Here is a 13,559-nt window from a genome sequence, read left to right as displayed (position 1 = left end):
TCTAGGAAATGACAAAACAAATGTTTTTGTCAGGTTGATTATGCCTGCATGACCAATAGGACTATAATAATCCAATAATTTACTGCTTAGTCAAGAAGTGTTTTCACAATATTCTATTTGTGAATTTAAAGTACCAATGATTGTCACACACACACACTAGGTGTGGTGAAATTTGTCCTCTGCATTTAACCCATCCCCTTGTTCACCCCTTGGGAGGTGGGAGCAGTGGGTTGCAGCGGTGCTGCGCCCAGGAATCATTTTTGGTGATTTAACCCAAAAATTCCAACCCTTGATGCTGAGTGTCAAGCAAGGAGGTAATGGGTCCCCTTTTATAGTCTTTGGTATGACTTGGCCGGGATTTGAACTCACAACCTACCGATCTCAGGGCGGAGACTCTAACCGCTAGGCCACGGAGTATGCCTGGATTTTAGAGCAATGATGCATTGCATGGACACAAGATAAAGGCAACGGTGCACATGTTACTTGATTTAGATACCTTTTACCACGACACAAAACTACAGGGTTTCAGCTTTGGGGCTAAGGAACACACCATAATTTGTACTCTTCACAATTTGTGGCGTGGGTGCGGCTGTCTCTAATGTAAAGGCCAAGTATGGATGTGTTGTATGTATTTGTTGGCCAACGTCCAGGTAATTCAGTGTTAAATAAGCATTATACATATGGCATACAGCAAATTTAAAACCATTTGAGTGCTCCTGTTGTAAAGAGGAACTTGGACAACTGCTAACACATTTGCAGATCCTTGCATTGCCATTTAACCTTGTTAGCACATATAGAACACTGATCCACACGTGTGATTTAATAACTGAGGTGTTCCTCATTGCACCACTGAAGTCCCCCTTTCTGGCAGTTAGATGTTTTATGTTTATTTTTTTAACTTCAGATGCAATCAGTAGTCATTTGTTTAACTTTAGTTATACTTGTAGTGTTCCCCAATGTTCCATTTTATGTCCTGTCCTTTTCATCATGTAGGACTATTCAACTGGTGGCCCACAAATTCAGTTCATAAAACTTGTATTTTGCAACAGATTTTTTTTAAACGCTATAGTGCTGTCATAGAGATGATCTTTGACTAGCTTTATTGCAGAAGGTCCTTAAAAACAGCAGAGCGCTTCTGTAACTCAGACAAAATAAATAGACAAAAAAACAAATGTATAGGATGCTGGTTCTCCACCTAAATACACAAAAGACTAATCTTGAAGGGAGAAATTGGCCCCGCGATCCTTAACTTTCTGGACATGTGGCTTAGTTGAATATCCCTGCAATATAATAATGCTCCCTGAGGCTGAGACAATCAGTGGGGCCACGGTACTGAGCAGCACGCTCTGATTGGTTTGGTTTCCTCTCGTGGCCAAGACTATACAGTAGGGGAGAGATTCATTTGGCCACATTCCTTAGTGGACCTCGTGCGAGAGGAAGTTAGGGTCATTAATTTTGCGATGCAGTCTGCTGAAAATTATGGAAAGTGTCTCTACGTAACAACTGGCGCTGTGGTCAAAGTTGGATTTGCCACAAAACATTTTAAGAGTTTCAATAACAATCTACTGCCGACTGGCGGCGAAAGTGGAGAGTGCGTCTCCCAATTCGACACGTTTCATGTGTCAGATAAACCGTGTTGAATGAGGTCGTATGAGTCGTCTTCCTACAGTAAGTTTGTATTTATATTTTAGTTTATTTAGCCATGCTATCAAGAAAATGCTTAATTTAGGACAGCAGAATTGTAGAATATGCTTAAAAATATATTTTTAAAAATGTGCAATGTGGTGAAGCCGCAATTTTTTAAGCGCAACGTGGCAAAGAAGGAATAACATAAGGTCAAACCGGGTACTATTTTTATTATAAGCATTGTTTGAGTTATTATAGCCTACAACTAACATGGCAGGCAATTACATTAATCAATCCATAAATCAATATAATTTATTTAACTAGGGGGAAAAAACTAATTGAAATTAAAATCGGGCAGCACGGTGGTACAGGGGTTAGTGCATGTGCCTCACAATACGAAGGTCCTGGGTTCGATGCTCAGGGTCTTTCTATGTGGAGTTTGCATGTTCTCCCCGTGACCGGGTACTCCGGCTTCCTCCCACCTCCAAAGACATGCACCTGGGGATAGGTTGATTGCCAACACTAAATGGTCCCTAGTGTGTGAATGTGAGTGTGAATGTTGTCTGTCTATCTGTGTTGGCCCTATGATGAGGTGGCGACTTGTCCAGGGTGTACCCCGCCTACTCCCTGAATGCAGCTGAGATAGGCTCCAGCGACCCCAAAAGGGACAAGCGGTAAAAAATGGATGGATAGATGGAGATTAAAATCTCTTTTCCAAGAGTGACCAGGTTAAACAAAGTTGCAGAAATACAAATAAGAACAACAAAAACAGCACACCACAGTTAACAAATAAATTACAAACAATATATAACTTAAAGACAAGTACAATGCCCAATACAAACAGTTTTACGGTCCTTTAAAATTCCCCCAAAGAGGTCAGCTCAGGCAACCTTAGATCCTTTTGTAACCAGTGTTGGGTTAGTTACTGAAAACCAGTAACTAGTTACAGTTACTAGTTACTTTATTTCAAAAGTAACTCAGTTACTTACACCAAAAAGTAATGCGTTACTGTGAAAAGTAACTATTTAGTTACTTATTTTTTTAAGGCTCCAATTAATGCCCTTTTAGCCTTCATTTCAGTACTGTTATTGCACTGGAGAATAATACAATCTGTTGATTAACTTGACATGCATTTGCATCACTGAACTCTGCTAAGCAATGTGGTCTACATACAACACACAAAGACAAAGATATGTTTCAATGGGACAATTTATTTTGGGCCAGAACAAATTGACAAAACTAATTTAAATAGCTGCAACATAAGTAACAAACCACATAATAACAACATGTCACAACATAGCTGTAAACCTGGCTTCACCCAAAGAAGGCACACATGACATGTTTATATGTCATGTCACTATACAGCACACATACTGCTATACACAAGCCTAACCAGGCATGTTTTTCTCTCAATGAATTGTGAAATAAAATCATGTCTTCAGGAGATCAACACTGTACTGAAGCCCAGAACACTCTACGCATTTCCCCAGTTTTAGTTTAGAGAAAAGAAAAGATTGGCCTGGCCCACTAGTATGTTTGTGAACTTTATAGTCTATACATTTAGAGTGATGTGATAATCAAACACTCTAGAAGTCCAGAATGAAAGAGTATATAAGAGAATTGAAATAGTGTGTATCTTCAGTGCTGAATGATGAGCAGAGGCAGAGTTTGGAGTGTCATCTTTAGCTTGCTTTCCATTTTTATGTACTCACTGTCCACTGTGTCTAGGAACTTGGAAAATGTTTTCGTGCCATTTGCCGTTTGACGCCCGTTATCATGCTAATTAGGTGCCTGAAAGCGGGTGACTCCGCAGTAGAAATACCCTTCGTGTCTTCTAGCACATACGCTGCAATGGCTCTATCAATGTTGTCCTGGCTAGCAGTCCCTCCGTGAAAATCCTTAGGTGGTGGTGGAGGTGGAGGTGAAGTGGCATTGGAGTCTGTGTCTCTCTTTACTAGCTTCCTCGAAGCATGTTGCTTTTGTAGCTGTTTCAGCAGATTTGAACTGCTGTTTTGGGCAGTAGATAGTAACTTTGATCCAAGACACAACTTAAATTTAACTAAAATGTTATTTTCTTTGTGCTCCACAAAAGAAAATTTGTGAAAATATCTTCATGTTAAGAAACTTGGCTTCGCCATTATGTCTTGTTATTAAACACAGACACACGTATAAGAACACAAATAAGGGGGAATCAGACCAAGAAGTGATTTGTATATAAAAAAAACATCCATCGAGAAAATCTGTGATCTGAAAAAGATGGACAGTTTGCCGTTGCATACAAAGTGCAATTATGGAAAAGGTTGCCACAACCAGTAATAAAACAGAAGCACAGTGATATGCAGTATTTGATTTTGATTTTTGAAAAAAAATAACATTTTATTTTTCACTAAAGAAGGGTTCGGTGAATGCGCATATGAAACTGGTGGGGTTCGGTACTTCCAACAAGGTTAAGAACCACTGGTCTACCAGAATGATATGGCCGTGTCAATTGCTTTTGGAAGGTCAGTAAATAGAGCTGCACAATATTTTTTTTACAATCCAATGCTTAAAAAATGTAATTCAAAACTTGAATTGCAGCGGTTATGGTGTTATGTCTCTTTCTAAAACCTGATTGATGTTGAGAAAGCAGACCATTGGGGTTCTAACAATTATTTTTAAGTTGCTCACCTACAACCCGTCAAGAACTTTAGCTAGGATGCATAACTTGGAGAAGGATCTACAGGTATTAACAGGAGTGGGATCTACTCCTTTCAACAAAGGTAAAACAGGCTGATCCCCATATGTTAGGAATCTCAGTACTGGACAAGGAAAGATTAAACATATGTGTAAGCGGTTTTGCAATGAAATCTACTATGGTGCTGCTTCGGTGGTATATCATATGTGACCGTGTTAAAGGCAATCCCAGTTAGGGGAAATAACCAACACTAATCCATAGGAACTAACATTTGTTAGCTCTCTATGGTAACTGTCATTATGTACATCCCTCCATCCATTTTCTACCGCTTGTCCCTTTTGGGGTCACGAGGGGTGCTGGAGCCTATCTCAGCTGCATTCGGGCGGAAGGCGGGGTACACCCTGGACAAGTCGCCACCTCATCACAGGGCCAACACAGATAGACAGACAACATTCACACTCACATTCACACACTAGGGACCATTTAGTGTTGCCAATCAACCTATCCCCAGGTGCATGTCTTTGGAGGTGGGAGGAAGCAACAGAACCCGGAGGGAACCCACGCAGTCACGGGGAGAACATGCAAACTCCACACAGAAAGATCCCGAGCCCGGGAAGTGCTGCCCCATTATGTACATGTAAGCATGAATAAGGGATTCATCATGCATTTGGACAGTCTCCTAGGTTGGAGAAACACTAACATCCATAATTTTGGACCCCACCCAAGATGGCTACTACACGCCAAAACTACAAGCTGTAATACCCTTGTCAGCCTGTGGGAGTCATAAATCATTAAGGAGTACAACCAAGATGGCGGATAGCTTTTAAAATTAAAATGGTGGCCGGATGATTTCCGGTTTAGGCCATGCCCAATTCTGGGGGTCATAAATCAATCCCCCGCTAGCCCCTTTTAATTAGTGGGTCCATGGAGGCCACGCCCACTACCTGGGGGTCATAACCCCCCCTCACTTCCGGTCATAAAACCATCCCCCGGTGGCCCCCCTTTTTTGGTGGGCCTACCGTAAATCTTCTCTTGTTTGTACAAATGTAACAATTTGGCATGTGTTTTAATAATCTGCATCATTCTCTTTACAAATAGAGACGTCTAAAGCTTGACAGTCAAAACACGAGTTCCTTTGGAGTGCAGGTGTCTAGGGTGTGGTGGGAAAATCCGACCGTCATAAACGTAGCCAAAAACAATCCGGTTATGCAGCGAACATGTGCTCACGTTACTTCATTTCAGTACTCCCCTTCCCGTTACTATGTACATATTGTTCTACTTCGCAAGGCTTGCTCATGCTGTGACCTGTCTTGCTCTGACAGCTCGCCAACATTGCAACTCAAAGAATCAGAATCTGTTCAAATATGAGTTGGAGTTTGAAATTTAAGCACAAGATTCAGACTAGTACTGTTTACCTCTACGTAGAGTATCAATAAAGCAAAGCACATGTGTCATTGGAATGAGCATCGAGGTGTGGAGGAACAGCAGCTTTCATTCAGCAAAAAACAAGTATTTTGTGTGTCATTCGTTTACTATCAAAGCCAGTAAAAAAAAGAAAAAAAGGGTGGAGAAACCTCACGAAACAGTGAGTCATGGTGAGCAGTCACAACACAAAAGGTCAGCCCTAATAATTAATAGTCTAGTGTTTGTTATACCGCATAACATCTCTAATATATCAACTGATACCCAATGCAAACACAGCCACATCTTATTTTATCCAAATGCATTCATCAAAACTAGTACAGATGAGTTCTACCATTTGTGATAGAACAGAAATAAAGGAGTGGTGCACACTGAACTATGAAAAAAAAAAACATCCGTTACACATACTTTTCTAGCTTCCTTCTCCCTGGTAGGCACTATCAAACATGGCACGCCTAAACCAGCAGACATTCCAACAACTGCGTCTTTCCCCTTGCCATTAAAGGGGAACATTATCGCAATTTCAGAAGGGTTAAAACCATTCAAAATCAGTTCCCAGTGGCTTATTTTATTTTTCGAAGTTTTTTTCAAAATTTTACCCATCACGCATATCCCTAAAAAAAGCTTCAAAGTGCCTGATTTTAACCATCGTTATATACACCCGTCCATTTTCCTGTGACGTCACACAGTGATGCCAATACAAACAAACATGGCGCATAGAACAGCAAGGTATAGCGACATTAGCTCGGATTCAGACTCGGATTTCAGAGGTTTAAGGGATTCAACAGATTACGCATGTATTGAAACGGATGGTTGTAGTGTGGAGGCAGGTAGCGAAAACGAAATTGAAGCAGAAACTGAAGCTATTGAGCCATATCGGTTTGAACCGTATGCAAGCGAAACCGATGAAAACGACACGACAGCCAGCGACACGGGAGAAAGCGAGGACGAATTTGGCGATCGCCTTCTAACCAACGATTGGTATGTGTTTGTTTGGCATTAAAGGAAACTAACAACTATGAACTAGGTTTACAGCATATGAAATACATTTGGCAACAACATGCACTTTGAGAGTGCAGACAGCCCAGTTTTCATCAATTAATATATTCTGTAGACATACCCTCATCCGCGCTCTTTTCCTGAAAGCTGATCTGTCCAGTCCAGTTGGAAATGCATCTGCTTTGAGTGTCGCAGGATATCCACACATTCTTGCCATCTCTGTCGTAGCATAGCTTTCGTCGGTAAAGTGTGCGGAACAAATGTCCAATTTCTTGCCACTTTCGCATCTTTGGGCCACTGGTGCAACTTGAATCCGTCCCTGTTCGTGTTGTTACACCCTCCGACAACACACCGACGAGGCATGATGTCTCCAAGGTACGGAAAACAGTCGAAAAAACGGAAAATAACAGAGCTGATTTGACTCGGTGTTTGTAATGTGTTTGAGAAAATGGCGGATTGCTTCCCGATGTGACGTCACAACGTGACGTCATCGTTCCGAGAGCGAATAATAGAAAGGCGTTTAATTCGCCAAAATTCACCCATTTAGAGTTCAGAAATCGGTTAAAAAAATCTATGGTCTTTTTTCTGCAACATCAAGGTATATATTGACGCTTACATAGGTCTGGTGATAATGTTCCCCTGTAACTCTTTAGACAGTGATGAGTAATCTTGTGAGACTTCTTGCACATCACTGTAGTGCCAGTTTTACTGTATTCATCTCCGTAGCTCTGTCACTGCATCATTCGCACACTTCTGATGATCAGTAGTACTGCTCACTTATATTAACATCTCTTTGTTCTTCGTACAGTCGCATATATGTCCTTCCTAAGTGTGTAATTTGTTTAGTTCCGAGTGTTTTTGTTTTTTGTACCGGAGTGACTCTGGTGACAAGGTCCTTGAGTGTTTTTTTTTAACATACTCGGCCAATAAAGATGACTCTGATTATGATTCCATATCTGTTGCATTGTTGCACACTTGGTCTTTAAAAAATGGGCAAGGACAGGCAAGCACAAAAATTAAAACTAAAATTAAATTAAAATTAAATTACCACTAATAGTCACACACGCACTAGGTGTGGTGAAATTACTCTCTGCATTTGACCCATCCCCTTGTTCCACCCCCTGGTAGGTGAGGGGAGCAGTGAGCAGCAGAAGTGGCCGCGCTCGGGAATCATTTTGATGATTTAACCCCCTCGGGGTTTGAACTCGCGACCTACCGATCTCAGGGCGGACACTAACCACACGGCCACTGAGCAGGTTAAAATGTTAAACCTTCCAAGTATGGACCAGCAAGTTTAGGGAATATAAAGTGAGGAAGTACACTGCAAAAAGTCAGTGTTCAGAAACAAGAAAAAAAAATACAAAAATTAGGGGTATTTTATTTGAACTAAGCAAAATTATCTGCCAATAGAACAAGAAAATGTGGCTTGTCAAGACTTTCCATAAAAAGTCAAATTAACTAACCTCAATGAACCCAAAAATACCTTAAAATAAGTATATTCTCACTAATAACAAGTGCACTTTTCTTGGTAGAAAAAAAAAGAGACCTTTTTGCTCAATATGTTGAAAAGTATTCTTAAATTAAGTAAATGCAAGTGCCATTATCTTGACATAATGATATGCACTCGGCATTACATTTCTTGAAACCAGCAAACGTATACTAAAAACTAATTAATTGTTCTTAATGGAAAGGCAACAAGGCAAGCGCTTGTTACTCTCGGGGTCTCCTAGCCGCTCAGGCAAATCATATGGTCTAAAGATGCATTTTTCCATTGATAACATGACATCATCGCGCCAAGTGCGTGCTCTTTCAGTCAATTAGCGCGCATATATACAGCCCGGCCCCCGGACAAAAATGTTTTAATTGTAATTTTGAAGAATTTATCTGAATGTGCATGAACTATTTCTGTTCAAAATAGTTAGAAATGTCACGTGTTAAATGTTTAAATATTAACTGTCAGTTTGCTGTACTGTGCCAACTGTACTACTATATGAGTACGTGTTTTCTATTGTTTCATTGAAAATAAAACGGCAAAGTCCATTTGGCTGTCGTCTGTTTTAATTATGAGACACAATTGTGTCAAAGTCATGATTTTCTTTTTCATGCTTGAAATAAGAAATTATTACTTTAAAAAAGTAGTTTTATACTTGTGAGTGTTGATGACACAGCTTTGCAACAGTTGATATTCTAGTTTCAAGCATGTGTTACTCAATATAGGTCATAAGATCTCAGCAACAAGCTGTAATATCTTACTGAGATCATTTAGGACCAAAACACTTAAAACAAGTAAAACACTCTAACATAAAATCTGCTTAGTGAGAAGAATTATCTTATCAGACAGAAAATAAGCAAATATCACCCTTATTTGAGATATTTAATTTTACTTAGATTTCAGGTTTTACAGTGTACACTTTTTTTTTTTTTTTTTTTTTTTTTTTTCACAGTTTGGCTATCATCCACCATCCCAATGTGACACAAAAGCATGTCTTTCTATTGTCTGTGCATTCTACAACCCCTGGAAACAATTGTGGAATCACAATCTTGGAATATGTCCATTCAGTTGTTTAATTTTGTAGAAAGAAAGCAGATAACAGACATGACACAAAACTTTAGTCATTTAATGTGGCAACTTTCTGGCTTTAAGAAATCAAGAAAATAAATGGTTGTAACCAGTAACTTTCACTTTAGATCAAGCAGAATAAAAAAGATTTGGAATTTTCAAAAACACTACAATACACCACTATAGTACTTTTGTCCATTGTTGCACCACTTCTGGCTTTTATAACAGCTGGTAGTCTCTGAAGGATGGACTTAACGAATGACAAACCATACTTTTTAATCTTTCTCCAACTTTCTCGGCTTCTTGACCTATTTCGCTGATAAAACGCTCTAAAACACATCCAACAACGTTATCATGGATGCCCCTGCTTATTTCAGCAAGACAATGCCAAGCCACATGTCACAACAGCATGGCTTCATAGTAAAAGAGTGCGGGTACTAGACTGGCCTGCCTGCAGTCCAGACCTGTCTCCCATTGAAAATGTGTGGCGCATTATGAAGCCTAAAATAAGACAATGTAGACCTCGAACTGTTGAACAATTTAAGCTGTACATCAAGCAAGAATGGGAAAGAATTCCACCTGAAAAGATTCAAAAATTGGTCTCCTCAGTTCCTAAACGTTTACTGAGTGTTGTTAAAAGGAAAGGCCATGTAACACAGTGGTAAAAATGCCCCTGTGCCAACTTTTTTGCAATGTGTTGCTCCTTGTAGAGATCATTAATAATGATACTCGTTAATCTGTTTAAATTCTGCTTTTAGCTTTTGTGGCAGGAAGCATTCGTGGTGAAGAAATTGACCATCCATCATCTTCCTCTTTGCAACAAGCTTACATCAACACACAAGGCCACTGAACTCATGACACACCTGAAGTGTAAGTTCAAACAATGTCATAAAGTGTAACTGCTAGCTGCACTACAGGAAATACCTTATGTGTATTTTTAATAACATCTTGTACACATTAAAAAGAAAGCGTCCTAATTAAGACCGAGAAGATTTACTACTCCTAATACTAATAATGATATCTGTCCTAGGACATGTTGTCATGATGGAGAAAAATATCACTACAACCACTTATAATAATAATAAAAAAACATACAATATCTGTCGGCAGCACGGTGCCTCACAATACGAAGGTCCTGAGTTCAATCCCGGCCTCGGGATCTTTCTGTGTAGTGTTTGCATGTTCTCCCCGTGACTGCGTGGGTTCACTCCGGGTACTCCGGCTTCCTCCCACCTCCAAAGACAAGCACCTGGGGATAGGTTGATTGGCAACACTAAATTGACCCTAGTGTGTGAATGTGAGTGTGAATGTTGTCTGTCTATCTGTGTTGGCCCTGTGATGAGGTGGCAACTTGTCCAGGGTGTACGCTGCCTTCCGCCCAATTGCAGCTGAGATAGACTCCAGCACCTCCCGCGACCCCGAAAAGGACAAGTGGTAGAAAATAGATGGATGAATGGACAATATCTGTCATCAGACATGTTGCCATGTTGGAGAGATAAACTACTACTACTAATAATAATAATCTGTGTTGGCCCTGTGATGAGGTGGCGACTTGTCCAGGGTGTATTCCGCCTTCCGCCCGAATACAGCTGAGATAGGCTCCAGCACCCCCCGTCACCCTGAAAGGGACAAGCGGTAGAAAATGGATGGATTGAGAAACAGTAGCAGGATCAATGAAGACCAAGTACTGACTCATAAGGAAATCCACAACCAGTTACTTCAGCCACCAGACAATATATGGAGCATTTAACAAATACTTTATTTGCACCTTTATTTTCATGCTTGATTTCTGAAGAATGTGATTAGTGTGTGTTTGCTTTTTTTTTTATTGTCAACACTAGAACATGTATGCTGGGATTAGGTTGAGTTACTTTATTAGAATCCAAAGGTAAGCACGGTGGGGGAGGGGTTCGTGCGTGTGCCTCACAATACAAAGGTCCTGGGTTCGATCCCGGGCTCGGGATCTTTCTGTGTGGATTTTGCATGTTTTCCCCGTGACTGCGTGGGTTCCCTCTAGGTACTACGGCTTCCTCCCACCTCCAAAGACATGCACCTGGGGATAGGTTGATTGGCAACACTGAATGGTCCCTAGTGTGTGAATGTGAGTGTGAATGTTAAGTTAAAGTTAAAGTACCAATGATTGTCACACACACACTAGGTGTGGTGAAATGTGTCCTCTGCATTTGACCCATCCCCTTGTCCACCCCCTGGGAGGTGAGGGGAGTAGTGGGCAGCAGCGGTGCCGCGCCCGGGAATAATTTGTGGTGATTTAACCCCCAATTCCAACCCTTGATGCTGAGTGCCAAGCAGGGAGGTAATGGGTCCCATTTTTATAGTCTTTGGTATGTTGTCTGTCTATCTGTGTTGGCCCTGTGATGAGGTGTCGACTTGTCCAGGGTGTACACCGCCTTCCGCCCGAATGCAGCTGGGATAGGCTCCAGCCACCCCCTACCACCCTGAAAAAGGGACAAGCGGTTGAAAATGGATGGATGGGCAAAGGTAAACTTGTTTTGCAGCCAGCCCGATCAGGCCATAATGAACATACAGGAAAAAGTTGCATCTCAGACATGCCATAAAAGGATCTACATGACTGCAAGTAGGTTTTGGTGTGGATATAAAACAAACTACAGTATTACTTAGAACTAGGGATGTCCGATAATGGCTTTTTGCCGATATCCGATATTCTGATATTGTCCAACTCTTTAATTACCGATACCGATATCAACCGATACCGATATATACAGTCGTGGAATTAACACATTATTATGCCTAATTTGGACAACCAGGTATGGTGAAGATAAGGTCCTTTTTTTTTTTAATTAATAAAATAAAATAAGATAAATAAATTAAAAACATTTTCTTGAACTAAAAAGAAAGTAAAACAATATAAAAACAGTTACATAGAAACTAGTAATTGATGATAATGAGTAAAATTAACCATTAAAGGTTAGTACTATTAGTGGACCAGCAGCACGGACAATCATGTGTGCTTACGGACTGTATCCCTTGCAGACTGTATTGATATATATTGATATATAATGTAAGAACCAGAATATTAATAACAGAGTGAAACAACCCTTTTGTGTGAATGAGTGTAAATGGGGGAGGGAGTTTTTTTGGGTTGGCGCAATAATTGTAAGTGTATCTTGTGTTTTTTATGTTGATTTAATTAAAAAAAACAAACAAAAAAAAAACCATACCATAATATATATGTATATTGTAGCGTCCCGGAAGAGTTAGTGCTGCAGGGGGTTCTGGGTATTTGTTCTGTTGTGTTTATGTTGTGTTACGGTGCGGATGTTCTCCCGCAACGTGTTTGGCATTCTTGTTTGGTGTGGGTTCACAGTGTGGCGCATATTTGTAACAGTGGTAAAGTTGTTTAAACGGCCACCCTCAGCGTGACCTGTATGGCTGTTGACCAAGTATGCCTTGCATCCACTTGTGTGTGTGAAAAACCGTAGATATTATGTGATTGGGCCGGCAGGCAAAGGCAGTGCCTTTAAGGTTTATTGGCGCTCTGTACTCATACTTGCCAACCCTCCCGAATTTTCCGGGAGACTCACGAATTTCAGTGCCTCTCCCGAAAATCTCCCAGGACAACCATTCTCCCGAATTTCTCCTGATTTCCAGCCAGACTTAAGGCACGCCCCCTCCAGGTCGTGCGGACCTGAGTGAGGACAGCCTGTCGTCACGTCTGCTTGGCCAACCAAAACTATACGGTAGTGTTCTGTGGTTACTTTTTGGTTGGCCAACGGTTTACGTTGTATTGCACCCTGAATATTTATACATTTCAACATTTACAAAACAGTTGAAAATAATAAATAAAAAGTAAATACAAAAACAGTACAAAACAGTACAAAAACAGTACAAAGCATCGCCAGGGGGTTGTAAATTCAAAGTAACTAAAATAGAATACAAAATATATATAAACTCAAATCAAGGGAGAGCATCATTCAGTCACTATGCAACAAATAGCTGGAATAAACTTCCTGAAGATGCCAGACTTTCCCCAACTCTGACTACTTTTAAAACTAGACTGATAACTTTTATGTTCACCTTAGCTTTCAGCTAAATCTTTTAACTTTTAACGTCCGCACTGTTTTTATTTTTATTGTCTGCATTTTAATTATGCTTTTATTTTCTTTCATTTCACTTTGTTGTCTGTGAAGCACTTTGAGTCTGCCTTGTGTATGAAAAGTGCTATACAAATAAAGTTGCCTTGTCTATATATAATAAACAAAGTGCCAAGCCATATAGGCTCACTCAATTTCAGTAAAT

Source organism: Nerophis lumbriciformis, linkage group LG01 (assembly GCF_033978685.3).
Source record: "Nerophis lumbriciformis linkage group LG01, RoL_Nlum_v2.1, whole genome shotgun sequence".
NCBI lineage: Eukaryota > Metazoa > Chordata > Actinopteri > Syngnathiformes > Syngnathidae > Nerophis > Nerophis lumbriciformis.
This window is presented reverse-complemented; position numbering follows the sequence as displayed.